This window comes from Diabrotica virgifera, chromosome 6 (assembly GCF_917563875.1).
Source record: "Diabrotica virgifera virgifera chromosome 6, PGI_DIABVI_V3a".
In the NCBI taxonomy this organism is placed as follows: Eukaryota; Metazoa; Arthropoda; class Insecta; order Coleoptera; family Chrysomelidae; genus Diabrotica; species Diabrotica virgifera.
Genome location: NC_065448.1, coordinates 123760641 through 123775090, shown reverse-complemented (window position 1 = coordinate 123775090; position 14450 = coordinate 123760641). Strand labels below are relative to the sequence as shown.

Below are 14450 nucleotides of genomic sequence, written 5' to 3'. Positions count from 1 at the left end.
AAATCCAACTACAAGTAATCAAAACCAAATAAGAAATGTCTCACTGTCAGAAAACGAAAAAATGGAGCAAGAAAGTTCAGATAATAAAGTATTTCAACCAAATGAGTTCCAAAAAATTGAATATAAGAAGCGGAGAAGAAATAGCAACAGCCCACAAATGAAAAAGAAATCCTAAAAGGTAAGTGAAGTTGAAAATTCTATTAGCACACAAAATCGTTTTTCTTCACTATCAAATGAAGATGATACAGAGCAAAGAAATAATAACAAAAAGGAAATAGATAAAGTTCCTCCTTTTATACTATGTGGAGTCTCAAATTTACCAGCTCTTCTAACATTAATTCGCTCATCTACGTCAGATTTTGCTTACAAATTGTTATCAGAAAACAAAATAAAAATCCAGACAACTACTATCGACAATTATAAAACAATCAAAAAGCTGCTGGACGACAATAAAATCGTCAGGCATTGTGACGTTCCGCCCCTTATAGAATCGATTATTGATGGGAAGATATTATTTAACTATCCAAAATATTATTTAATTATTTTCAGAATTATTTTCTTTCAATGTTTATTCAAATAGAACTTAAACCCATCTCAGAATTTTTAAATGCTTGATGACGTCACATTTAAAACGTGGCAACATTGGTTTCCCCACTTTGACAGCCAATGCTTAGTAGAGGGGTACGAAGGATTCAGCTGTGAACGTGAGCCTTGGATTGCCATTGTTTCTCGAGTGTTCGGTCTGAATCGTAGTGTGCGGGGTCATTAGACTCAATTATTCACCTCTAATTCTCAGTTCCAAATTGATTAAATATTACAATAAAAGTATAGTGAAGTTATCCAGCAGCAGTGGATTTGAAGAATTTTAGAGCATACTATATCCAATGAGTTCTACCCCGGTAAATACACATTTTATTAAGTATTTTATTCAGCCATTTTGGAAGTCCTTGACATTTGCTAACTAAGTTTCACATAGTCTATTTTCATGGTTTTTATGTTTTATTTTCATGGATCAAACTCATCTAGAGATAATTCAATATTCGTTGTTAATTTGTGCTTCCAGTTGGAAAATAGAGCTAATTTAAACTCCATTTTTTATATTCCTTTCAAGTCTACAGAACTCCTATCTTTTGAACGATGATCAAATAAGTATCCATCGCTTAGTCTTACTATATTTCATCCTTGTATAATATATCTATATACCGGTGTATATATTATAATAAAATATTCTTTCACAGTAATTATATTTTGTATTTCAATTGGAAATTACTTGTGTTATTTGACCAAGGTCATCTGATAGCAACCTGATAAAAGGTCAAGCTGTCTAGTCATTCAAGTTTTTGGACTTAATGACCTATTTCTTCTTATTCCCATAGGAATAAAAACACCTCCTCGTATCTCTTGCTTCTTTTTTTTGACATTGGTAGATTGGTAGTAACACCACACTGTGTTTTTTTTAGCACCTACCATGAAATCTTAAAGCCACCCTACAACAACACCAAGGCCAGACCACACAGAGAGAAACAATCAATAGGCGACCAGCCTGGATTATTTCCACATTTTCTTTTTTTGAGTACCTCCAGCTGCTTTCCAACAGTTTTGAGTACCTTCAGCTGCTTTCTACCAGTCTTCCTCTCCTGTACCTCCAGCAGGACAGCTGCTAGCGAGAGTTAGCACCCTTGGGTGCTCATTACATCAACTTCAAGATTAGGAAAGAGTGGTTTGTTTGGGAACATTTACTGTGCTCTTATTAAAGACAGACTGGTTTTGTGATATTTAGTACATTTTTTTTTATAGTTCAATTGCACACACATTTTTCCTGCTTTATATTTTTTATAGGTTTTTTTTTCTTTACAACATAATATTTAATTGATAGCGTTCCCCAACACTCTGCAATCTATAAAGGTATAAATTTCTGAGCTCAGATATTTTCCCTGATAATAGTAGTCGGTACTCTTATCTTGATTATTTTTAGGCTGTGTTCCACTTTTGTATAATTATTTAAACTCATTCCATTATTTTAGTATATGTTTAATTAAATTTTTAAAAATTAACTTCACATATTAGTCAAAATTGTAATTATTAACTTTATTTAACTTGAACTTATTAACTTTACTTAACTTTAACTTATTAACTTTATTTAACTTTAACTTTAATTTATTAAATTCATATGAACTTCTGGATTCTAATCCCTCAGATTAGTTTTTGGTTTCACTTGTTATTATTACTATTATAAACCACGAGTTAGGAAAAGGATCTGTGTATCCACTCGTAGGTTTATTTATTCAATAAGGCTTGTGCCTGTCCCACTCACAGTGAGGTATTTATATGTTATATATAGTATCAGGTAGTATTTAATTAAGGTGTACGTATTATAAACGTACAATTATTATTTGGTGAGGGTTCTACTAACCTAGTTGTAAGTTGTACTTCCTGTATTAGAGGTACCCGTAGTCAGTTTTTCTAACCTTATAAAGAGTATTCTTAGATCATAGTTGTATGATGATTTTGTAATTGACTTTCACTAGTATCACTTTTTCCTGTCATGTTAGAGTTACACACTAGTTACTTGTCCTAACTCAGAGATTGTTAAAAAGATCTAGTAGTTACATTCAATAAATATACATTTATTGTGATTTTTTTTTTCTTATTACTCCTTTATTTTTAGTAGTATATTTTATAATTTAATAATCTTTAATAACTTTTCACATACTTGTACTACAAATTTAACATACTCTATAGCAGCGTAGAATACCTGGAAGAGCGTTAACCTAGTTATCCTTCTTCTGGCGCCCAAAAATTCATTCTATTTTCAGTATATTATTATATTTACTCTATCTATTTTCTGAACATTATCTTCATATCTTCTTTTCGAGCCATCATTGTCACTTCCTTTAATCTATTGTCTGGCCAAAAATAGCCGTGCAAATTGGCCGAATCCTTCCTTGAGTGTCAAGTGGCCCTTCTCATACATATTTAGCTAGCCATTCAAGTTATATCTATCTATTAATGATTTCTCATCTCTAGTCCTGTATCAATTCGATATTCTTTGTCTTGGCATCCTTCCATACAAATACTACTACAAAGTTGTATTTTAGTTACTCCAGCTTCTTCAACGGAGAAGCCACACATTTTTGTCCTTTGGCTACATTAAGTAGATCTTCTTCTTTTTACTACTTCTGTTGGAGTTTACCACTCCCTTTTCATTCACTCCAACAGAAAATCATCAGCTAGTTGTTACATCGGCTTTCCAACGTGGTGGCTTTATTTTTGGTCTGAGACAGTATTCATTTAGGTCAATTCTTCTCTTTTATCTGAAATCTCTTTGTTATTTCCGTTTGGTATCCTATACACATATTGTTACTTATTTATTTTATTTTTAATTTCTGATACATATCAGGTATTCTTAAACGCTGTTTTGATTTTTGTTTATATTTTGGGACCTCATTATAGTATATGTTTGTGCAGCTTACATTCTGGGTTAGATTTTGAATTTTTATTGGGAACTTATATTTAATATTGCTATTAATAATATAATTCATATAACAATTTTATTTCTTCAGTCAATAGTGGTATAGTTGGAGGTACAACTAAGTGTTGATTATTATTATTATTATTATAGATATATATTTTTTCTAGAGTGGTGGTAAGTTACATATAAATAAAAAAATTTACTTCCAGTATTTAGGTAGTAGGTTTACTTGAGTATACAATATTTATTGGATTATTTATCCATTTATTTGATCTTATATATTTATTTGATCTTATTTATTAGATTATATACTGCATTATATATATATATTTTTTTTTTTGCTGGCTATTTTGATTTTGTTGGTGTGTTGCTGATATTTTCTCGGTTTATATTATATATATTTTGCGTGCAAACTTTCATATTTTCATATTTTTCATATTTCTGTTCTTTGGACTATTTGTCAATAACTTTGCTCTCATCATGTGTGCTTTTAAAGCTGAACATCTTCTGGTGGATGAATTGGATTATGAATTAAAGATTCGGGACATAATGCCAGAGGAGTCGACAACTGTCGATAAAAAACGCAATCTTTTGAGAGGTGCTTTGAAACAAGAAGCTGGCAATAGAAGTTTTCTCCAAATTTCAGCTGTATCCCTTCCTTTTGAGGAACAACAAAAAGGAATCACTGAAACATTGGACAGCTTGTCTAAAAAAATCGAAAAGTTTAGGGGAACTGTAAAGGATACAGAGTATGCGCGATTAACATCTCGTCTAGGCCATATTTCTGCCCGTGTACACTTGCTACACTGTCCTTCTGAAGAACAGGAACCGTTCAAGAGGTCTGTTTCTCTTAAAATATTAACACTAGAGGGTGAACTTGATTCTAGAGTTAATCCCATTGCTACCTCTACTCCTAATGCTTCAGTCAATGTACCTAGCTTTACGTACTCCAAACCTGTTCAAGTACACAAATGGGGTATTTCATTTTCAGGTGAAAAACAGCACACTGATGTGATGTCATTTTTAGAAAGGGTTGAATGTCTTCGAATATCTAGAGGTGTTTCTGAAGAGGATTTGTTTGCTGCTTCTGCTGAGTTGTTCACCGGGACCGCTTTTACATGGTTTATGAATAACAGGGGTAATTTTTCTTGTTGGTCTGATCTGATTAAAAAGTTGAAGTCGGATTTTCTTCCGTATTCATTCCAGGATGATTTATTAGATCAAATTAAGAATCATAAGCAGAAACCTGGGGAATCTGTTACTATGTTTATTAATACTATATTAGGTATGTGTAGTCGTTTAGACACTCCTTTGTCAGATTTAGCTAAAATTAAAATCATCCTTAAATGTCTATTGCCCTTTTATCATCAACAATTAGCTCTTATGGACATTCAGAACATTGATGACCTTACTATAAAATGCAAACGTTTGGAGGAAACGTTATCCTGGTCTTCTCAACCTCCATCCACATCTCGATCCTCTTCTAACTCTTCTTCTCAGCCAACTTCCTTTAGGCAACGTTCTTGGCTAAATAAGGGTCATGAACATAATGTTTCGGTTGTTAGTTCTCTTGTCTGCTGGAATTGTGATCAGCCTGGTCACCCATTTTACAATTGTGGGATTCCTCAAAATCGTATTTTCTGCCATGGTTGTGGCCGAGAGAACACCCTTAAAAGAAACTGTTCTAAGTGTTCGGGAAACGACACGTCGGAGGTCCGTCCCCTGAACGTTTCTCCGTCCAACATCCAATCAGGGAATCAAACCCCATCGTCAAACGAAACTGCTGGACCAAGCACATCCAGCAACCCAAACCCATCTTCACGAAAAGGGAAAGGGGTGTCGTTCAAGAAAGCAGCACACACCACAAAACAAAATTAAACCAGAAATTTATTTCTATAGATAATACGTTAGATTCGCTTGATTCAAATGATCACAGATGGTCATTTACAAACGCTTCTTTGATTGGTAGTGTTCAACGTAACAATAATAATTGTGATAGTAATGTGGTTCCATTATCTATATTAGATTCTAGTTTTGTTAATGATGATGATACGTCTGGGTTAGTTCCATATAACGGTTGTAGACAACCAAATACTTTAGATCTAGATATTAATTCGTTATTAGTTAGGAAACAAAATGATAATAGGCCATATCTTCCTATTCAAATTTTAGGACAATCGTGTTTAGCTTTGTTAGATAGTGGCTCTAATATTTCATTGATAGGGGCACATTCGTTAAATTTATTGAAAAATTCTAGTATTCCCATTATGCCCATTTCATCTTTGCAAGTATCTACTGCAGATGGTACAGTTCAGTCCATTACGGGCAAACTCCAAATTAAAATCACAGTGGCAGATTTATGTAGGGAAATTACATTTTATGTTATTCCTTCCGTGCAGAATTCTATAATTTTAGGTATGGACTTTTTCAATGCTTTCAATAGTACCTTAAGTTGTTCTGATTTTTCTTTTTCCATATCTGAATTTAATTTATCTACCCTTAGTGCTATTCACGATTTTGCTAGTTTATCAAGCTCTGAACAAAGGCAATTAGAGAGTATGATCTCTAAATTTACTACTCTTTCTTCAAAAGACAAACTAGGTCGTACGTCGTTAATCTCTCACACTATCGAAGTGGGAAATCCCACTCCTTTCAGATTATATCAGTACCCCATACCTCAAGCCTGGCAGGCAGATTTAGAAAAGGAAGTAGATTCGATGCTTGCTTTAAATATCATAGAACCTTCAACATCGTCCTACTGTTCTCCGCTCTGGTTAACGAAGAAGAAGGATGGATCCTTCAGGATCTGCTTTGACGGTCGAAAACTAAACAGTATCACAACTAACAGGGATGCTTATCCTATCCCCAGAATAGATGTGATTTTGAGCAAACTTCAGAATGCCAAATACATCTCTTCTATTGATTTGTCTAAGGCCTTCCTACAGATCCCACTGAGTGAAGAGAGCAAGAAGTATACTGCTTTTGCTGTCAGTGGTAAAGGATTATTCCAGTTTGTCACCATGCCTTTCGGTCTTGTTTCTGCTCCTCAGACAATGTGTCGTCTGATGGATTTAGTCATTGGTCCACCGTTAGAGCCCTATGTTTTCTATTATTTAGACGATATTTTGGTTGTCACTCCTGATTTTTCCCTTCATATGGAAATTTTAGATAAGTTATTTTTACGTCTTAAGGAAGCTAATCTAACGGTCAATCTGGATAAATGTCAGTTTTGTCGCCCTAGTCTTAAGTTCTTGGGTTATGTTGTGGATAACCAGGGGCTGAGGACTGATCCTGAGAAAATAGTTGCTATCAAAAATTTTCCTATACCAAAGACCACCACCCAAGTCCGTAGGATATTGGGAATGTGTGGCTATTATCGGCGATTTGTACCGTCCTACTCCACTTTGTTGTCACCTCTTACTGATCTTTTGAAGAACAGGAAAAAGGGACAGACCATTACTTGGACTCCTGAGGCTGACGAAGCTTTTAGGCGCGTTAAAGATGCTTTAACGAGCGCTCCGGTTATGATGTCACCTAATTTTGATGAGCATTTTTATCTAATGACAGATTGCTCTAATACAGCTTCTGGAGGCGTATTATTTCAGTTGAAAGATGGCTCCGAACACCCCATAGCGTACACTAGTAAGAAGTTGAACAAGGCCCAGAAAAACTATTCAACTACGGAGAAAGAACTCTTAGCTATCATCCATGGGTTAGAAGCTTTTCGTTATTATCTGGAAGGTCGTAATTTCACTATAATTACTGATCATAGTTCCTTAGTATGGCTTCATAGTATGAAAAACCCTTCACAGAGGCTTTCTCGATGGATATGCAAACTGGCTGCCTATTCATATAAGATTGTCCATAGAAAGGCAAACGGGGTAGTGGTCGCAGATGCTCTTTCACGTGTCCATGATATTAATGTCCTAGATCTGTCCTCTTTAAGTCCTGATATGTGGTATCAGAATATGATTGATAGGGTCACTCAAGACCCACAAAAATATCCTGATTTTAAGGTAGAGAATAATATTCTGTACAAACACATCTTAAGTCCGATAGAGTCCTTATCCAATATGTCGGAGTGGAAAATAGTTGTACCTACGCCAAATAGGGAAAATATTCTGCATATGTTTCATGATGAAGTTACGGCGGGTCATTTTGGTTTTTATAAGACTTATCACCGTATTGCCGAATTATATTATTGGCCTGGTATGCGGAAGTCTATAAAAAGGTACATTTCTAAATGCATGGTTTGTGCTACTTGTAAACCAAGTAACCTACCACAGGCTGGACTTATGGGTTCCTTCAGGAACATAAATTTTCCTTGGCAGATGATCTCAATGGATCTCATTGGACCTTATCCTCGGAGTTACAAGGGTAATACCTATTGCCTGGTAGTTGTGGATTATTTCACTAAATTTCCTTTAGTTTGTCCCCTTCGCCAGGCCACAACTCCAGCAATTTTAAAATATTTGGAGGAACAAGTCTTTTTGGTGTATGGTGTTCCTCAAATTGTGTCATGTGACAACGGTCCTCAGTTTGTATCGAAGGCCTTTAAAGATCTTCTAGCTAAATATAAGGTTCAAAAGACCTTTTATAATGCTGCCTACCATCCACAAGCAAATCATACTGAGAGAGTAAATCGCAGTATTGTCACAGCTCTAAGGTCCTATACTTACCCTGATCACAGAGCTTGGGATCAATATATTCATTCCATAGCTCAAGCCATAAGGACTTCTGTCCATGAAGTTACCCAGTGCTCTCCAGCATATTTGAATTTTGGTAGGAATGTGGCTTTATCAGGTGATTATTTTGGTGTAATTTCAGACAATTCCGAAAATCTTCCTCAAATATCTGAGAAACTTCATCGCTTAGATGATCTCCAGACGTTACCTCATATTTTCGCAGACATTAGGAAGAAGTTAAAAACTTCTTACCTAAGGAACCAGCAGCACTATAATTTGAGGAAACGAGATCTGCGATTCTTTGTTGGTGATCGAGTCTTAAAGCGCAATTTTGTCAAATCCAATAAGGGTGATGCCATTTCTGCAAAGTTTTGCCAGAAATATGTCCCATGTACTGTCTCAAGGGTAATATCTCCTTTGATTTATGAATTAAAGGACAATTCGACTAATAAGCGAATTGGTCAATTTCATGTAAAGGATTTACTGCCTGACAACACCATGGACGATGTGGATTCTTCAACTTCATCGGAAGAAGATTAGCTTAACAGGGTTGTTTAAGCTAATATCTTCCTGTGTTTGCCTTTAATTAGTTTTATTATGGTATAGTATTTTAGTTTAAATTGTTAATCACCAGATAATGCCTGACCATAGCAATTTTTATCCTTCGGCATGGCTTGATGATTTCTCACGTATTAGTTATTAGGTACCGAATTCTTGTGTAATACCGCTTGTATGAGTTTATTATTATTTTTTTTGTATTATAGATTGCATTTGAGTCATTATCGACAAATATTCTCAAATACTAATCCAGCCAGTAGTATTACCAAGTTAATAACCTCCACTTGTACTCTTAGTTTTGTACTCAACCTCTCAGAATAAAAGGGCTGTTGATTATTATATATTAAGATATTTGGATGTGTGGGCTCATACAAGTATTCTTGCTTAATATAGATGGAGCTATGTTACACTACCATATCTTAGATTATGTGTTATATCTTGGATATTTGATTACATACCTATTATTTTTTTTTATTGTTTTTATATCATGTCATTGGATTTGCCATATTGGAAAGAAGTTGTGGTTGTTAATTTGTTATTGGGTTACTTTATTGATATTTGTCACAGGTACCTTAAATACTTTATATTAATTCGGATTCTTACTTCCTCCACAGGATGATTCTGGAATGAATTTGGAATTTTGATTTATAAATGAATTCTTGAGTCCTTCATATTTCTTCTTATGAACTAGTCTGTTAATGCTCAAAGTTGGTGAATACGTGGGTTCGAAGTTCAGCAACTGATCACTGCTATCCGATTTCGTAATCCATGTCTTTCTTGTCAGAGTAGGCAGATGTTTATCCATGATAATATTTCTGGTTGGGAAATGGTGTACAACACTTCCTAACCATTCTTGTGCAATTGTTCCAAATATTCCAGGCACATTTTCACACGATAATAGGGAAGTCTAGTTTGCTTATTTTATGTCTCTTAGTTCATAGTATATTGATGCTTGACTTTCCATAGACGTAGAGTCGTAATGTTAGTGATTAACCCACTGGGACAAATTATTGATTTTCTTTTTAGTAGATTCCCTCTTCTTTCCTTAGGCATTAATTGTTGCTTAGATTCAGGAATATCTCCTGGATAATCCTATGTATGTTCACATGAATATACAGTCTTATGAAAGATTGGGAGCTCGTTCCCGTCATATTTTGTATTTACCATGGAGTCATAGAACTTATAAGTTCATCCTTTATTTTTACTATTTAGTTTCGATAGGCTCATATTACCGGATGAGGGTAGATCTAGAGCTAATTTAGTTAGTTATTTAGTATTAGTGAGAATTGGTCCATAAATCTTCCTGATCGTTCTTCTTTGGATATGCTCCTATAAATCTGGTGTCCATTGCTAGTCCGATTTTGGATTAAGTGTCCGATTCTTCACTTATTTTGTTTATTTGGTTGTATAGGTTCGTATTACCGGATGTGGGTGTACGTAGACCTAATTTATTTATATGATTTAGTATGGATGTGAATTGGTCCATAAATCTTCCTGGTCGTTCTTCATTGGATATGCTTTTGTGAATCTGTTGTCCATTGATAGTCTGACTTTGGATTGAGTGTCTGATTCCACATTTATTTTGGTTAATGTGTTTGCATTCCTTTGGTATGTTCACTATTTATATTAGTTGGTATTGGTGAAAATTATTCTATAAATATTCCTAGTTGTTCTTCTCTGGATATGCTATTACGAATCTGGTGTCCATTGCTAGTCCAATTTAGGATTGAGTGTTTGATTCTTCACTTATTATAGTTATTGATTTCATTGGTGACTTTAGTATATGTACTTGCGTTATGGTATGAATTGGCTCTCACCTTTGCCTGGTTGTTCGTCCTTGGATATACTCCTTATAAATCTGATGTCCATGGATAGTTCAACTTTGGATTTACTGCCAATTCGACACTTATTTGTCATTATAAATTATGTCTCATCTTTAGCACTTTTACTAGGACTTCGGGTCATATTTTGCAATTTCCGTTATTTGCTGCAGTGACCATCCTACTTTCCCTTGATTATTAGTGGTGATTATTTGTAATCTTGCGAATCAACGGGGAATGATACACTAAGCACTACTACTCTAGTTTAATATTTTGAAAAAAAAAAAAAAAAAAAAATTTTTTTTAAATAAAATTTTTTTTCTGGTGGTTGAAAGGGAATGTGACGTTCCGCCCCTTATAGAATCGATTATTGATGGGAAGATATTATTTAACTATCCAAAATATTATTTAATTATTTTCAGAATTATTTTCTTTCAATGTTTATTCAAATAGAACTTAAACCCATCTCAGAATTTTTAAATGCTTGATGACGTCACATTTAAAACGTGGCAACATTGGTTTCCCCACTTTGACAGCCAATGCTTAGTAGAGGGGTACGAAGGATTCAGCTGTGAACGTGAGCCTTGGATTGCCATTGTTTCTCGAGTGTTCGGTCTGAATCGTAGTGTGCGGGGTCATTAGACTCAATTATTCACCTCTAATTCTCAGTTCCAAATTGATTAAATATTACAATAAAAGTATAGTGAAGTTATCCAGCAGCAGTGGATTTGAAGAATTTTAGAGCATACTATATCCAATGAGTTCTACCCCGGTAAATACACATTTTATTAAGTATTTTATTCAGCCATTTTGGAAGTCCTTGACATTTGCTAACTAAGTTTCACATAGTCTATTTTCATGGTTTTTATGTTTTATTTTCATGGATCAAACTCATCTAGAGATAATTCAATATTCGTTGTTAATTTGTGCTTCCAGTTGGAAAATAGAGCTAATTTAAACTCCATTTTTTATATTCCTTTCAAGTCTACAGAACTCCTATCTTTTGAACGATGATCAAATAAGTATCCATCGCTTAGTCTTACTATATTTCATCCTTGTATAATATATCTATATACCGGTGTATATATTATAATAAAATATTCTTTCACAGTAATTATATTTTGTATTTCAATTGGAAATTACTTGTGTTATTTGACCAAGGTCATCTGATAGCAACCTGATAAAAGGTCAAGCTGTCTAGTCATTCAAGTTTTTGGACTTAATGACCTATTTCTTCTTATTCCCATAGGAATAAAAACACCTCCTCGTATCTCTTGCTTCTTTTTTTTGACATTGGTAGATTGGTAGTAACACCACACTGTGTTTTTTTTAGCACCTACCATGAAATCTTAAAGCCACCCTACAACAACACCAAGGCCAGACCACACAGAGAGAAACAATCAATAGGCGACCAGCCTGGATTATTTCCACATTTTCTTTTTTTGAGTACCTCCAGCTGCTTTCCAACAGTTTTGAGTACCTTCAGCTGCTTTCTACCAGTCTTCCTCTCCTGTACCTCCAGCAGGACAGCTGCTAGCGAGAGTTAGCACCCTTGGGTGCTCATTACATCAACTTCAAGATTAGGAAAGAGTGGTTTGTTTGGGAACATTTACTGTGCTCTTATTAAAGACAGACTGGTTTTGTGATATTTAGTACATTTTTTTTTATAGTTCAATTGCACACACATTTTTCCTGCTTTATATTTTTTATAGGTTTTTTTTTCTTTACAACATAATATTTAATTGATAGCGTTCCCCAACACTCTGCAATCTATAAAGGTATAAATTTCTGAGCTCAGATATTTTCCCTGATAATAGTAGTCGGTACTCTTATCTTGTTTATTTTTAGGCTGTGTTCCACTTTTGTATAATTATTTAAACTCATTCCATTATTTTAGTATATGTTTAATTAAATTTTTAAAAATTAACTTCACATATTAGTCAAAATTGTAATTATTAACTTTATTTAACTTGAACTTATTAACTTTACTTAACTTTAACTTATTAACTTTATTTAACTTTAACTTTAATTTATTAAATTCATATGAACTTCTGGATTCTAATCCCTCAGATTAGTTTTTGGTTTCACTTGTTATTATTACTATTATAAACCACGAGTTAGGAAAAGGATCTGTGTATCCACTCGTAGGTTTATTTATTCAATAAGGCTTGTGCCTGTCCCACTCACAGTGAGGTATTTATATGTTATATATAGTATCAGGTAGTATTTAATTAAGGTGTACGTATTATAAACGTACAATTATTATTTGGTGAGGGTTCTACTAACCTAGTTGTAAGTTGTACTTCCTGTATTAGAGGTACCCGTAGTCAGTTTTTCTAACCTTATAAAGAGTATTCTTAGATCATAGTTGTATGATGATTTTGTAATTGACTTTCACTAGTATCACTTTTTCCTGTCATGTTAGAGTTACACACTAGTTACTTGTCCTAACTCAGAGATTGTTAAAAAGATCTAGTAGTTACATTCAATAAATATACATTTATTGTGATTTTTTTTTTCTTATTACTCCTTTATTTTTAGTAGTATATTTTATAATTTAATAATCTTTAATAACTTTTCACATACTTGTACTACAAATTTAACATACTCTATAGCAGCGTAGAATACCTGGAAGAGCGTTAACCTAGTTATCCTTCTTCTGGCGCCCAAAAATTCATTCTATTTTCAGTATATTATTATATTTACTCTATCTATTTTCTGAACATTATCTTCATATCTTCTTTTCGAGCCATCATTGTCACTTCCTTTAATCTATTGTCTGGCCAAAAATAGCCGTGCAAATTGGCCGAATCCTTCCTTGAGTGTCAAGTGGCCCTTCTCATACATATTTAGCTAGCCATTCAAGTTATATCTATCTATTAATGATTTCTCATCTCTAGTCCTGTATCAATTCGATATTCTTTGTCTTGGCATCCTTCCATACAAATACTACTACAAAGTTGTATTTTAGTTACTCCAGCTTCTTCAACGGAGAAGCCACACATTTTTGTCCTTTGGCTACATTAAGTAGATCTTCTTCTTTTTACTACTTCTGTTGGAGTTTACCACTCCCTTTTCATTCACTCCAACAGAAAATCATCAGCTAGTTGTTACAGCATACCTATAAACTACCAGAAGAAAAATCGTACAGAGTAGTTTTACGAAACATACACCACAGCACAGACACAAAAGACATAACAGCAGCATTAGCAGAAGAAGGTCATAAGGTAAAACAAATAATGAATGTGCATACCTATAAACTACCAGAAGAAAAATCGTACAGAGTAGTTTTACGAAACATACACCACAGCACAGACACAAAAGACATAACAGCAGCATTAGCAGAAGAAGGTCATAAGGTAAAACAAATAATGAATGTCCATGACAAACAAACAAAATCGCCCAAAAACTTGTTCTTTATTGACATTGAGAGAAATCGAAATAACGGTGATATCTTTAAAACCTCAAAACTGTTAAATGCAGTTGTTAGATTCGAAACACCCCACAAAAAGCAAACTATAGTGCAATGTAAACGATGCCAAAGTTATGGACACACAAGAAACCAATGCACTCAACAATTTCGCTGCGTGAAATGTGCTGAGTATCACGACTACCGTACCTGCAAAAAGAAAAAAGAGGATGGCAATCCAGAAAAATGTGCATTATGTGGAGGAGCACATCCTGCAAATTATAAAGGTTGTCAGGTATACCTTGAAATTTTAAATATCCCTCCAGTAATGACGTGGCTGTACAAAATCAAGTGACAAGACCAAAAGTACCAGAAAAAGAATCACAAAACACTATAAGCAGCTCACACGCTCCAGCAGAGGTGAAAACATATGCAAAAGCAGCTTCAAATCAAAATCAAGTTCAAAATATAAACAGGGTAGAGTTATTACCGCAGTCAACAAATAA

At 34.1% G+C, this 14450-nt stretch overlaps 1 long non-coding RNA gene across 1 annotated transcript; it reads left to right on the top strand.

The window, feature by feature from the left end:
- Positions 1 to 413: 413 nt before the first annotated feature.
- On the top strand, positions 414 to 2636 carry LOC126885994 (uncharacterized). The gene is made up of 2 exons (XR_007698529.1): positions 414 to 899; positions 1461 to 2636. It is a non-coding gene; the product is annotated as an uncharacterized LOC126885994 (long non-coding RNA).
- The last annotated feature ends 11814 nt before the right edge of the window (positions 2637 to 14450 follow it).